The sequence below is a fragment of the Chrysemys picta genome, chromosome 9 (assembly GCF_011386835.1).
Source record: "Chrysemys picta bellii isolate R12L10 chromosome 9, ASM1138683v2, whole genome shotgun sequence".
Classification (NCBI taxonomy): domain Eukaryota; kingdom Metazoa; phylum Chordata; order Testudines; family Emydidae; genus Chrysemys; species Chrysemys picta.
Window position 1 is genome coordinate 60,146,377 of NC_088799.1, and position 13,514 is coordinate 60,159,890.

The 13,514-nt window shown below is 47.1% G+C and overlaps 1 long non-coding RNA gene across 2 annotated transcripts in view; it reads right to left on the reverse strand.

Moving 5' to 3' along the window:
* The window catches only part of LOC101931550 (uncharacterized), a 59,502-nt gene that overhangs the window by 4,495 nt on the left and 41,493 nt on the right, over window positions 1-13,514 (reverse strand). For both annotated transcript variants that reach the window (XR_002889916.3, XR_010590410.1), the window contains one exon: window positions 894-1,029. This is a non-coding gene — a long non-coding RNA (uncharacterized LOC101931550). The remainder of the gene's footprint in view (window positions 1-893; window positions 1,030-13,514) is intronic.

Here is a 13,514-nt window from a genome sequence, read left to right on the forward strand (position 1 = left end):
CAACTAGCCACAAGAGTCTTCACCCAGATGAGGAGAGTGACTGTTTTCCCCCAGTGGCTCAGGCTTCTGGAATTGACTTGCTCGCTCTGCACACCAGGGTCTCCAGCTGGTGGGACATGAACTGTCTTTCTGTTGCATGTTTGTACAGCGCCCAGCACAGTGGACTCCTACTCTGTGACTGGGGCTTCCCGTTGCTATGATATTACTTCTGATAATAATCATCATAATAAATTGTTTTGTGATGTCAAGAATCAGAACCTGCAGCACAGCTGGACTCTGGGCAACCTAATGAGTGCAGGTGGCCTGTTGTAAGCTGCCTGATTGGCTACACCCCCTGATTGGTTGGAAGAGTGAGCAGACTGGGTTTTAAGCCCAGCAGCAGTTTAGTGGCTGGCTGCTCAAAGCATTCACCCATGGCAGTGATGGCTCCTGCACCTGCCTTATTCCCAACCCTGCTTCTGCCCCACTCCCGATAACCTGGTCCTAATCCTTGCCTGTGATTTCTGACTCTGGCTTTGACCCTTGGCTCCTATTCCTGGCTATTGATTCCAGTTCTAACCATGAGGTCTGACTCCTGCACTGACCTCTAGGCCCAACTAGCATGTGGTTTAGTTCCTCATTTGGGAGGAGGGGCCATTTTTACCAGTTTTCCAGAATAGTAAATGGTTCTGTTTTTGTTGTTGTTTGTTGGGGGGGGGGGGCAGTGACATCAGCCCAGAACTCTGACCTGGGGGGAATTTAAAATAAATCCAAGTAGTCAGAGCTCAGTTTCTATCAAAAGGGCACCATCCTGGGGGTCATGGGCATGCCCTGAAGTTATTAGACCTAGTCACTTTCCACTGCACAGCTGTCCAGAGAGCTGAATGGAAACAGTTTCCCATCCTAAATCTCACCTTGTATTTCCTTGCGATGAGATCAAAAGGTCTCTTGGTAGGTTTTTACTGATCTGGTTCTGCCTTTGTAATCTCTGGTCATCCCAGAGCCTGCTGCTCTCTTCAGAATTCAGACTCTCCTTTCTGAGCCTTGTGACTGTGAACATAAAATAAAAATACTGAGGAGTCCTTGTGGCACCTTAGAGACTAACAAATTTATTTGGGCATAAGCTTTCGTGAGCCAAAACCCACTTCATCAGATGCATGGAGTGAAAGATACAGTAAGCAGTAAGTCTATTTTTCACTCCATGCATCTGATGAAGTGGGTTTTAGCCCATGAAAGCTTATGCCCAAATAAATTTGTTAGTAGGGTATGTCTACACTATGGGATTAATCCGAATTTACAGAATTCAAATTTTGGAAACAAATTGTATAAAGTCAAATGTATGCAGCCACACTAAGCACATTAATTTGGCGGTGTGCGTCCATGTACCGGGACTAGTGTCAATTTCCGGAGCGTTGCACTGTGGGTAGTTATCCCATAGCTATCCCATAGTTCCCACAGTCTCCCCCGCCCATTGGAATTCTGGGTTGAGATCCCAGTGCCTGGTGGGATGGGATGTCGCAGGTGGTTCTGGGTACAGCCTCACCCCTCCCTCCATGAAAGCAACGGCAGACAACCGTTTCGCGCCTTTTTTCCTGGGTGAACACAGCAGACGCCATATCACGGCACAAGACAGCAGTCATGAACATTGTAAACACCTCGCGCATTATCGTGCCGTTTATGCTGAACCAGGACCAAAAAAACGAGGCAAGGAGGAGGCGGCGACGGCAGCGCGGTGATGAGCGTGCTGAGGACATGGACATGGACATGGACACAGAATTCTGTCAAACCGCGGGTCCCGGAGATCATGTTGTTGATGGGGCAGGTTCTATCCGTGGAACGCCGATTCTGGGCTGGGGAAACAAGCACAGACTGGTGGGACCGCATAGTGTTGCAGATGTGGGACGATTCCCAGTGGCTGCAAAACTTTTGCATGCGTAAGGGCACTTTCATGGAACTTTGTGACTTGCTTTCCCCTGCCCTGAAGCACCAGAATACCAGGATGAGAGCAGCCCTCACAGTTGAGAAGCAAGTGATGATAGCCCTGTGGAAGCTTGCAACGCCAGACAGCTACCGGTCAGTCGGGAATCAATTTGGAGAGGGCAAATCTACTGTGGGGGCTGCTATCATGCAAGTAGCCAAAGCAATCATTGAGCTGCTGCTACGAAAGGTAGTGACTCAGGGAAATGTGCAGGTCATAGTGGATGGCTTTGCTGCAATGGGATTCCCTAACTGTGGTGGGGCGATAGATGGAACCCATATACCTTATCTTGGCACCGGAGCACCAGGGTACCCTGTACATAAACCGCAAGGGTTACTTTTCAATGATGCTGCAAGCACTGGTGGATCACAGGGGACGTTTCACCAACATCAACGTGGGCTGGCCGGGAAGGGTTCATGACGCTTGCGTCTTCAGGAACACTACTCTGTTTAAATGGCTGTAGCAAGGGACTTACTTCCTGGACCAGAAAATAACCGTTGGGGATGTTGAAATGCCTATAGTTATCCTTGGGAACCTAGCCTACCCCTTAATGCCATGGCTCATGAAGCCATACACAGGCAGCCTGGACAGGAGTCAGAAGCTGTTAAACTACAGGCTGAGCAAGTGCAGAATGGTGGTGGAATGTGCATTTGGCCATTTAAAAGGTTGCTGGCGCACTTTACTGACTCGCTCAGACCTCAGCCAAACCAATATCCCCATTGTTATTGCTGCTTGCTGTGTGCTCCACAATCTCTGTGAGAGTAAGGGGGAGACCTTTATGGCGGGGTGGGAGGCTGAGGCAAATCGTCTGGCTGCTGATTATGCACAGCCAATTCCAGGGCGATTAGAAGAGCACACCAGGAAGCGCGGCGCATCAGAGAAGCTTTGAAAGCCAGGCTACCGTGTGAAAGTTCTGTTTGTTTCTCGATGAAAACCCGCCCCCTTTATTGACTCATTCTCTGTAGGCCACCCACCCTCCCCCTTCGATCACAGCTTGCTTTCAAAGGAAATAAAGTCATTATCATTTAAAAATCATGTATTCTTTATTAATTGATTATAAAAAGAGGGAGAGAACTGACAAGATAGCCCGGGTGGGGTTTGGGAGGAGGATCAGAGGGAAGGAAAAGGCCACTAAAAAAAGGTTAAAATAATGACAGCCTTTTGCTTGGGCTGTCCACTGGGGTGGAGTGGGAGGGTGCACGGAGCCTCCCCCCCCACACGTTCTTACACATCTGGGTGAGGAGGCTATGGAACATGGTGAGGGGGGAGGGGGGTTATATAGGGGCTGTAGCACCAGTCTGTGATACTGCTGCCATTCCTGAAGCTCCACCAGACGCCGGAGCATGTCTGTTTGCTCACGCAGCAGCCCCAGCGTTGCATCCTGCCTCCTCTGATATTCCTGCCGCCACCTCTCATCTCGAGCGTCTCTCCTCTCCTCACGTTGGTCCCTCATGTCCTCACGTTCACTGGCATCTTTCCTATATTTTGAAACCGTGTCCTTCTACTCATTCAGATGAGCTCTTTCATTGTGGGTGGATTCCATGATTTCCGCGAACATCTCGTCTCGCGTCCTCTTTTTCCGATGCCTTATCTGAGATAGCCTTCGGGACGGAGGAGGGAGGCTTGAAAAATTTGCAGCTGCTGGAGGGAGGGAAAAAAGGAGAGAATTTTTTAAAAAGATACATTATACAGAACAATGCTTATACTCTTTCATGGTGAACAACACTATTCACATTACATAGCACATGTGATTTCTGTGCAAGGTCGCATTTTGCCTCTTAATATTGAGTGCCTGTGGCTTTGCTGCTAGAGATCACAGACGCAGGTCCGGGCAACAGAATTCGGCTTGCATGCGGCCATGGTAAGCCATTGTCTTTCGGCTTCTGCGTCCTCCTTTCCCACATACCAAGCAAAGCCCGTTGAGTGCTGTTAACCTTCAGCAGCAGAAAACAAACTAACCTCCCCTCCCCATCCAATTATCTGGGATGATCGCTTTATCCCTCCCCCCACTGCGTGGCTGGTATCAGGGAAGATCTCTGCTAGCCACACGTGAAAAGCTTAGCGCCAAACTCTCCCCCCCACCCACCCCCCGTGCTTGGCTTACTACAGGGAAGGATTTCTTTTCAGCCACAGGCAAACAGCCCAGTAGGAAGGGCCACCTCTGTCCCCTTAATTAAATTCCCATATTTCAACCAGGTTACCATGAGCGATATCACTCTCCTAAGGATTACACAGTGAGATAAAGAACGGATGTTGCTTGAATGCCAGCAAACACCGGGACCATATCCTGCCAGGCTTTGTCATGCAATGATACCAGATTACTTGCTACTAGCATGGCATGGTCAAGTGTCCTACCATGGAGGACGGAATAAGGCTGCACTGCCCAGAAACCTTCTGCAAAGGCTTTTGGAGTACCTCCAGGAGAGCTTCATGGAGATGTCCCTGGAGGATTTCCGCTCCATCCCCAGACACGTTAACAGACTTTTCCAGTAGCTGTACTGGCCGCGAATGCATCCCAAGTCCTCAGGGCAAATTAATCATTAAAAATGCTTGCTTTTAAACCATGTTTTATATTTTAAAAGGTAAACTCACCTGAGGTCCCTTCCATGGGGTCGTGGTCTTGGGTACTGGCTTGGAAGAGTACTTCAGTCAGGCTGAGAAAAAGATCTTGGCTGTTGGGGAGAACGGAGTACTGTGTGCTCTCCGCAAGCTCCTCCTCCTCCTCTTCCCTGTCTGCAGAATCCTCAGGTGTGGCTGATGAGATTACCCCCGCCTCGGAATCCACGGTCAGAGGTGGGGTAGTGGTGGCAGCCCCCCCCCCCCCCCGAATTGCATGCAGCTCATCGTAGAAGCGGCATGTCTGTGGCTCTGACCCGGAGCGACCGTTTGCTCCTTTGTTTTCTGATAGCCTTGTCTGAGCTCCTTGACTTTCATGCGGCACTGCTCTGAGTCCCTATTGTGGCCTCTCTCCATCATGCCCTTGGAGATTTTTTCAAAAGTTTCGGCATTTCGTCTTTTCGAACGAAGTTCTGCTAGCACTGAATCCTCTCCCCATATAGCGATCAGATCCAGTACCTCCCGTACGGTCCATGCTGATGCTCTTTTTCGATTATCGGCCTGCATGGTTATCTGTGCTGATGAGCTCTCTGTGGTCACCTGTGCTCTCCTGTGCTGGGCAAACAGGAAATGAAATTCAAATGTTCGCAGGGCTTTTCCTGTCTACCTGGCCAGTGCATCCGAGTTCAGATTGCTGTCCAGAGCGGTAACAATGGTGCACTGTGGGATAGCTCCCGGAGGCCAATACCATCGAATTGCGGCCACACTAACCCTAATTCGAAATGACAATATCGATTTCGGCGCTACTCTGCTCATCGGGAGGAGTACAGAAATCAATTTTAAGAGCCCTTTATTTCTAAATAAATGGCTTCGTTGTGTGGACGGGTGCAGGGTTAATTTGATTTAACGCTGCTAAATTCGAATTAAACTCATAGTGTAGACCAGGCCTAAAGTTTCACAAGGACTCGTTGTTTTTGCTGATACAGACTAACACGGCTACCACTCTGAAACCGGAACATACAATGTACATAGGCTGATTGTATCTGCAGCCAGAGGGACTGAAACAATAGAGCCAGGAGAGGTGGGAACTTCCTGCCCCATTTACCTTAATGGAGTGTTGACGTCAAACACTTGTGCCTTCTTCAATATGCAGTATGGTTAACTCCTTCACTTCTGACTAGCACACCAGGTAAACCCAGCAAAAGTGCTGATCCAGTGCACCTAGCCCCTCCCTTCACATGAAAGGAATCCAGCATGTACCGGCTAACTAATACCACAGAATAGATTAGATTGGTTACCATGGAGATCAAAGTTTTGTCCTCTCCTTGAATGTTGCATTCAATTTGGTGGCCTTGGTAACATTATCAAAAGCTAAGGGCTTGTCTGTACGGGGAAGTTTGATCAATTATACCACCAGGTACAGTTATCTGGGTATAACCCTCCATGGGGCAATCTTATTCTGGTTTAAGGATTTGTCTTTTTGTTGTTGCTTGATTCCCCTTCCCCAGTGACAAAAGCTAAACTGGAAAAAGACCACTGTTCTACCGGGAGAGGTGTCCACATAGGGGAGGGGGGGGTTCTAACCAGTTGTTTCAATTCACACCTTAGGTTATATGGAAACAAATCCCCATGTAGATGAAGCCCAAGTCCCATTTTGAGAAGTGAGTTAGCCATTTAGGGCCCAGCTCTGGGATTCTTAGAGCCTGGGGCAGCTGACTCAGGCTTGTGCTAGAGGGGCTAGAAAGAACAGTGTAGACATTCAGCCTTGGGCTGGAGCCTGGGCTCTGAGACCCTGACCCAGAGGTGAAAGTAAGGCGGTATGGTACGGTACGGCACAGCATGGCATACCGGCAAGAGCCAGTACGCCGTACCGGACTGGACCGGCTTCCGTGGTGGTTATTTAAAGGGCCCAGGGCTCCAGCCGCTGCGGGGAGCCCCGGGCCCTTTAAATCCCCGCCAGAGCTCCGGCAGCTGGGCTCCCGCAGTGATTTAAAGGGCCCGGAGTTCCGTGGCAGCCAGAGCCCTGGGCTCTTTAATTCACCCCTGAGCCCCGGGGCTCCCAGACGCCTCAGCAGCTCGTAGCTCCGGGGTGATTTAAAGGCCCTGGGGCTCCCAGCCACAGCCGGAGCCCCAGGGCCTTTAAATCTTGAAATGCCATGCCTCTTCCGGTTGAGGCCACGCCTCCGCTCAGGACTCCAGCAAGTCCTTTAAGTTACTTTCACCCCTGCCCTGACACTCCCCCCCCCCATTGCCGGTTTTCCAAACTTGGGATCTAGTTTCCAAACTTGGGATCTAGCCCAGGGGCAATGGAAGCTCCCTACAAGTGTGTGTGTGTGTGTGGGGGGGGAGGCACTGCTGCCCTTCCCCCCCCCCAAAGATTCCACTTGCTCCTCTCCACCCTATCGCCCCTTCACTTGCCCTTATGGCGGTAAAATGTGGGAGGGCATAGTCCTCAAGAAGACTTGAGAGCCTGGGAGGGAGGGGGAGAAGCGGCGCCCGCGCCGTGGCCACTCGGAGTCTCCCCCTCCCTCCCAGGCTCTCAAACCTGGGAGGGAGGGGGAGACTCCGAGTGGCCGCGGCGCGGCGCCGCTTCTCCCCCTCCCTCCCTCCTAGGCTTGAGAGCCTGGGGGGAGGAGGCAGGGCTGGGGATTTGGGGAAGGGGCGGAGTTGAGGCGGGGCCGGGGGTGGGGTAATTAAATAAGGTTGGGGGGCGGCCAAAATTGTTTTTGCTTTAGGCGGCAAAAATCCTAGAGCCGGCCCTGACCATGGGGCCAGCAGCCCGGAGCCCCTGGACTTCCAAGAGCTAAGCAGATCAAAGCAAGCATATCTATCACACTGTGGAGATTTAAACTTCAAGACTCCTTATAAGAAATGGAAAGGGAGGTGGATATTTTTTGCTGTCTTTAAAATTAAATAGGCAGCTAGTATTGTTTTTAAAATTATTATGAAGAACAAGTTTAAGCTTTGTTGTAATGTGCGTTGTTTGCCTGGACTGCTCAAGACCTGAATGTTTGTGTAGGAGGAACGATTTGAGTTGGCTTCTTAAATACCTTCATGCTTGTTTCACATCTGATACTCCTTGACGAAACATAGGAGCCTAGTCTTATAACAGGCTTATTCAAAGTGATACAAGCTACGAAAGTGAGATCTTGGAAGAGTGTTGCCGTTTTCATAATGTAATAAAAATACTGTAATGATAATCATTAATAATAAATAGTGTGTAATAAGCATGTCATAAAAACAAATTTTATATTTCCAAGATCACTGCTTTTATAATTTATACTCAGGTAAAGGAGACAATCCCTGGAAATATTCATTTTTAGGAGGGGGTTCGCGAGACTTGACAGTTTAGTGAAAGGGGTTCACAGGTTGTTAAAGTTGGGGAACCACTGCTGTAGTGCAAGCCTGAGTCAGTTGACCTGGGCTCTAAGACTTGCTGCTGTGGGTCATTTTTTGCTGTGAACATAACATAAGAACGGCCGTACTGGGTCAGACCAAAGGTCCATCTAGCCCAGTATCCTGTCTTCTGACAGTGGCCATAGGTGCTGACTCCATGGGTGCTCCGGGGCTGGCCTCTGCCTCCTCCCTGAGCGCACCACATCTCCGCTCCTCCCTCCCTCCCAGCACTTGCCACTGCCAAACAGCTGTAGCAAGCACTGGGAGGGAGGAAGGAGGAGCGGGAATGTGGCACGCTCAGGGACGAGGCGGGGAAGAGGCAGGACCTGGGCGGGGATTTGGGGAAGGAGTCGAATAGGGGAAGGGAGGGGGCGGAGTTGGGGCGGGGACTTTGGGGAAGGGGTTGGAATGGGGTCGGGGCAGGGGTGGAGTCAGGGCAGGGCTGGAGGCAGTTGGGGGATCGAGCACACACCAGTGCCAGAAGAAGTCTGTGCCTATGACAGTGGCCAATGCCAGGTGCCCCAAAAGTGATGAACAGAACAGGGAATCACTAAATCATCCATCCCCTGTTGCCCATTCCCAACTTCTGGCAAACAGAGGCTAGGGACACCATCCCTGCCTATCCTTGCTAATAGCCATGATGGACCTATCCTCCATGAACTTAACTAGTTTGCTTTTTTTTTTTATAATCCTGTTATAGTCTTGGACTTCACAACTCTGGCAAGGAGTTCCACAGGTTGACTGTGCATTGTGTGAAGAAATATTTCTTTTTTTTAAACCTGCTGCCTATTAATTTCATTTGGTGACCTAGTTCTTGTGTTATGAGAAGGAGTAAATAACACTTCCTTATTTACTTTCTTCACACCAGTCATGATTTTATAGACCTCTATCATATCCCCCCTTAGTTGTCTCTTTTCCAAGCTGAAAAGTCCCAGTCTTTTTAATCTGTCCTCATATGGCAGCCATTCCATTCCCCTAATCATTTTTGTTGCCCTTTTCTGAACCTTTTCCAATTCCAATTTTTTTTTTTTTTTTGAGATGGCGTGACCAGTTCTGCATGCAGTATTCAAGATGTGGACATACCACGGATTTATATAGAGGCAATATGATATTTTCTGTCTTATCATCTATCCCTATCTTTATGCTTCCCAACATTCTATTAGCTTTTTTGACTGCCACTGCACATTGAGTGGATGTTTTCAGAGAACTATCCACAATGACTCCAAGATCTCTTTCTTGAGTGGTAACAGTTTAGACCCCATCATTTTATATGTATAGTTGGGATTATGTTTTCCAATGTGCATTACTTTGCATTTATCAAAATTGAATTTCATCTGCCATTTTGTTGCCCAGTAACCCAGTTTTGTGAGATCCTTTTGTTGCTCTTTGCAGTCTCCATGGGACTTAACTATCTTGAGTAATTTTGTATCATCTGCAAATTTTGCCACATCAGTGTTTATCCCTTTTTCCAGATCATTTATGTACAGACCCCTGGGGGGACACCGCTATTTACCTCTCCATTCTTTGTAGTTGTACCCTATATCTCATTGACTTTCAGTGGGCCTTAGGCTGATAAGTACCTATGTCACTTTTGAAAATGGGGCTTAGGCTCCGAAATCACTTTGGTGCTTTTGAAAATGTTGCCCTCGGGATATGAGACAGAAGATGCGATAGAGCTTTGTACAATGATGAGTGTGCACAGGAAGCAACCAAGTGTTCCTAGCTAGTTCTTCCCATAATCAAAAAGTCAGAGGGCACTGGATAGAAGTAAAAAGACAACAATTAATAATAAAGACTCATTGAATTACAGCAAATCTAATTAACCTGTGGAGTATCCATGAGATTAAAGGAAAGTGATTCGATAAAGCATGGCATCTGCAATTACATTAGCTGGGATCAAATTAAAGGGGCTATCAATCTTCATGCTCCTGGGCACTGCACCAGCTGGGGTCAGGAAGCAATTTTACTAGGGGTGAGGTTTGCATAATTGAGTAGATTACAGGATGTGTTAACCATGCAGTGAAGCAGTCAGCATCAGCCATTGTTGGAACAGACTGAATTAGATGGACCATTGAGCTGTTCCACAATGGCAGTTCCTGTGGATGTTACATAGGAAACTATTGCCAAATGGCATGTAGGGGGTAGCCAGTAGGTTAACCTCCCAAGTCCTTCATTATTATGGTTATCCCCCAACCCAACAGGTGACAAGTGATTTTCCAGCAGCGTCAAGTAAAACTTCCCAAGGAGTTGATGGACATTTCATGCCCATTTCCCTGAAAATCACAGTTTACATTTCATTCTTTTCATTGAATATCAGGGTTGGAAGGGACCTCAGGAGATCATCTAGTCCAACCCGCTGCTCAAAGCGGGACAAATCCCCAGACAGTTTTTTTTACCCCAGTTCCCTAAATGGCCCTCTCAAGGATTGAACTCATAACCCTGGGTTTAGTAGGCCAATGCTCAAACCACTGAGCTATCCCTCCTATGGCCTTTTGGAGGTCTGCTCTCCCACTGAGGCCCAGTTTAGCCAGGCAGCAGACAGATTAATTGTCCTAGAAAAAGGATCTGTCCTGCTAGCAGTGGAAGGGGAGACTCCTCCCCAGACTACTTCATTGTTTCTTATCGGCGTAACAGAGGAACTCCCCGTACACTTTCTTGTAATGAAAATGAACCGTTTGGGGGCTGGAGTTTGGCAAAATAAGAAGTGAAAATGAACGTGCTTCAAGCTTTAGCCAGTTTGGGATTTTGGCGGAAGAGGGAATGGGGTAAAATGTGTAAATCTGAGCCAGAGGCATTTGAGCAATTAATGCCTGAAAACCATGGTTCATGGAAACAGTGATAGAACTTCAACTACAGCAGTGTGCGGAGAGCTGTTAATACAATTAAATTAACTGTGCAATTAAGTCCCACGGCCACAGCTGAGGCTTCATTACTTTTGATCAGTGTAGAAGTCACCATTTAAAATATACAAAACCCTGCCACTGTTTTTCTTACCAATTCATTACTGCAAAGGTCCTCGGTTCAGCCCTCCAGCCTATTGTCTAATACAGAGGTTCTCAAACTTTTTGGGGGCTCCCCTTTGAAAATATTTCAGGCTGTGATGATGTCCCCCAAACCATGCCACTCTTACCTCTGCACTGCTGCTGACGGCACTGCCTTTGGAGCTGGGCACCCAGCCAGCAGCGACCCCCTCCCAACCACCAGCTCTGAAGGCAGCGCTGCTACCAGCAGCGCAGAAGTAAGGGTGCAATATTGCAACACCCCTACAATAGGCTTGTGAGCCCCCCATTTTGGTTCAGAACCCCCAGTTTGAGAAATGCTAGCCTAATACATTCCTTAGCACACTCCCACCATCTCCAACTGAACATTGGCTGGCAAGATATCCTCTTGGGGTTTACACACCATTTGGCGTCATCTTTCCAGCAGTTCGGCCTGCCAGAGAGTGGGAGCTATTAGGATAACAGTAGTTTGTCTCCTTAAGAGCTGAGGACAAATGACCCAAAAAACCATTTGATATTGGCAGTTAGGGAGACTGATTTCTAGCATCACCCAAAGGAAAGGGAATGAAAAAGTGCTTCCTGATATGTTGCACATTCCCTTTGTAGTGTCCAATGGCTACTGTGTCTTTGTACACTGTATCATCCAGGCATCACAGAAGCTCGGCAAGGTTTTAGTTCTGGTATTGTGTGGGCTTTATAAAAACCCAGTCTAGGCACGAAGCATGAAAACCGCCTGGCGTTCCCGAATGTGCAGGCATCCGATCACTCAGGATTAGCGTTACATGGCTAGATCTTCCATCAGAGGGTGCGTAGCAAGCTTAGCAAACAAAAGGCTTCTCAAAATAACTTTTTAAATAGAAAATACTGTATTTTGCAGTTTAAAAAAAAAGTTAATCTGTTCACATATCTATACACCCAATTCAAAAGGATCCAGCTACGGGGAAGAGATGCCTTGAGTGACTGTTAAAAGGGATTTACATGAAGGTTTCGCTGGAGGCATGCATGTTTAATGAATTAGCCCCTCCATAGTCACCCCAGGGATACCAGATTTCCTTGATTTTGAATCTATTTTTTCTTCTCTGAAATGAATCTCTCCCTAATTAGGATAAATATAAATATGGTTATAAAAATAATAGGCTAGATTCTGTGTATAATATGGGGGGAATTTGCATTGACAGAAAAATAAAGCAAAGGGTATGCAATCTTTGCAATGTTTCAAGCCCCAGAAATGTTAACAGATCTTTCCAAGAGAGAAGAATACCAAAACAGAGGGGAAGAATAAAAGGCACATGTCCCTCAAAGCTGCTAATGGAGGATTCCCTGAGGCAACTCGTAGAGCTGGCAATTCTTCTCAATTTATTTCTTGACAGGCTGGCATCTTTGAGTGAGCCATCACACCAGACAGCTCTGTATTTCAACACAAAAAGGCTGCCATCCACCAGCAGGAAGGGCCAGTAAGGAACAGCCAGAAATCAACTGAGATGCAACATGTGCCAAAACCAGAAACTGGATAATCCTTCCTCAATCTTACATTTTTTTTTTCTTCTCTTGAGCTGCTTGCTGAGATTGGTAAATGTTTTCCTTTTTAATGACATTAACGCTGACTTGTGTAATCCTGTATTTATAGCAGTGGACTAAATTGGACAGGGATTTGACTAGAGATTAGAAAAGCAAGCACTCAAGCCCAAACTAACCTATAATCCTGCTTGCTAACCAAGATGTTTAAATTGATGGATTGTACAGAGTTCTAAAATGCACTCAGATCCTATAAGAGTTGGAATAAAAATGACTTGTTGGCCCTTTGCATGTCATTCCCCATGCCAATGGCCTTTTGAAGACAGACCATTACCAATCAGTGTGCGGACAATGGTAAGCAGTGGCCAAAGCCGCATGAATGAGAACCTCAACATTTCAACCAAAATTAATTCTGTAACTTTGGCTAAGAAAATTGTTTGGCCTGAAAATTGCCAGATTTACTCTAAAGGGAATGGTGAACTTTTCTGCAAAGTTTGAGGACAATTGGTCAAACTGTTTTTGAGTTACAGGGAACTAAAATATTACACTAATTTGACATTTTTGATAAAGTCTAGCAGTTTTTTGTGCATCTCTAGCAGAAATATGGCTTGTTACTATCCCATCAAATCTTCCATATATTAAAACTGCCTTGACAACTAATGCCTGCGCTATATATGAAGAAAATAGATCATAAATAAGTGATTGTTTTCTATAAGTTAATGGCTATAGTGCACATGTAATCATGTTGCCCTCTAGTGCAACGGAACGGCCTCGGTGTGAGGAGAGATTAATAAGACCGGGACTTTACAGCTTGGAAAAGAGACGGCTAAGAGGAGATATGATTGAGGTCTATAAAATCATAACTGGTGTAGAGAAAGTAGATAAGGAAGTGTTGTGTACTACTTCTCATAACACAAGAACTAGGGGTCACCAAATGAAATTAATAGGCAGCAGGTTTAAGACAAACAAAAGGAAGTATTTCTTCACACAACACACAGTCAACCTGTGGAACTCCATGCCAGAGGATGTTGTGAAGACCAAGACCATGACAAGGTTCAAAAAAGAACTAATACATTCATGGAGGATAGGTC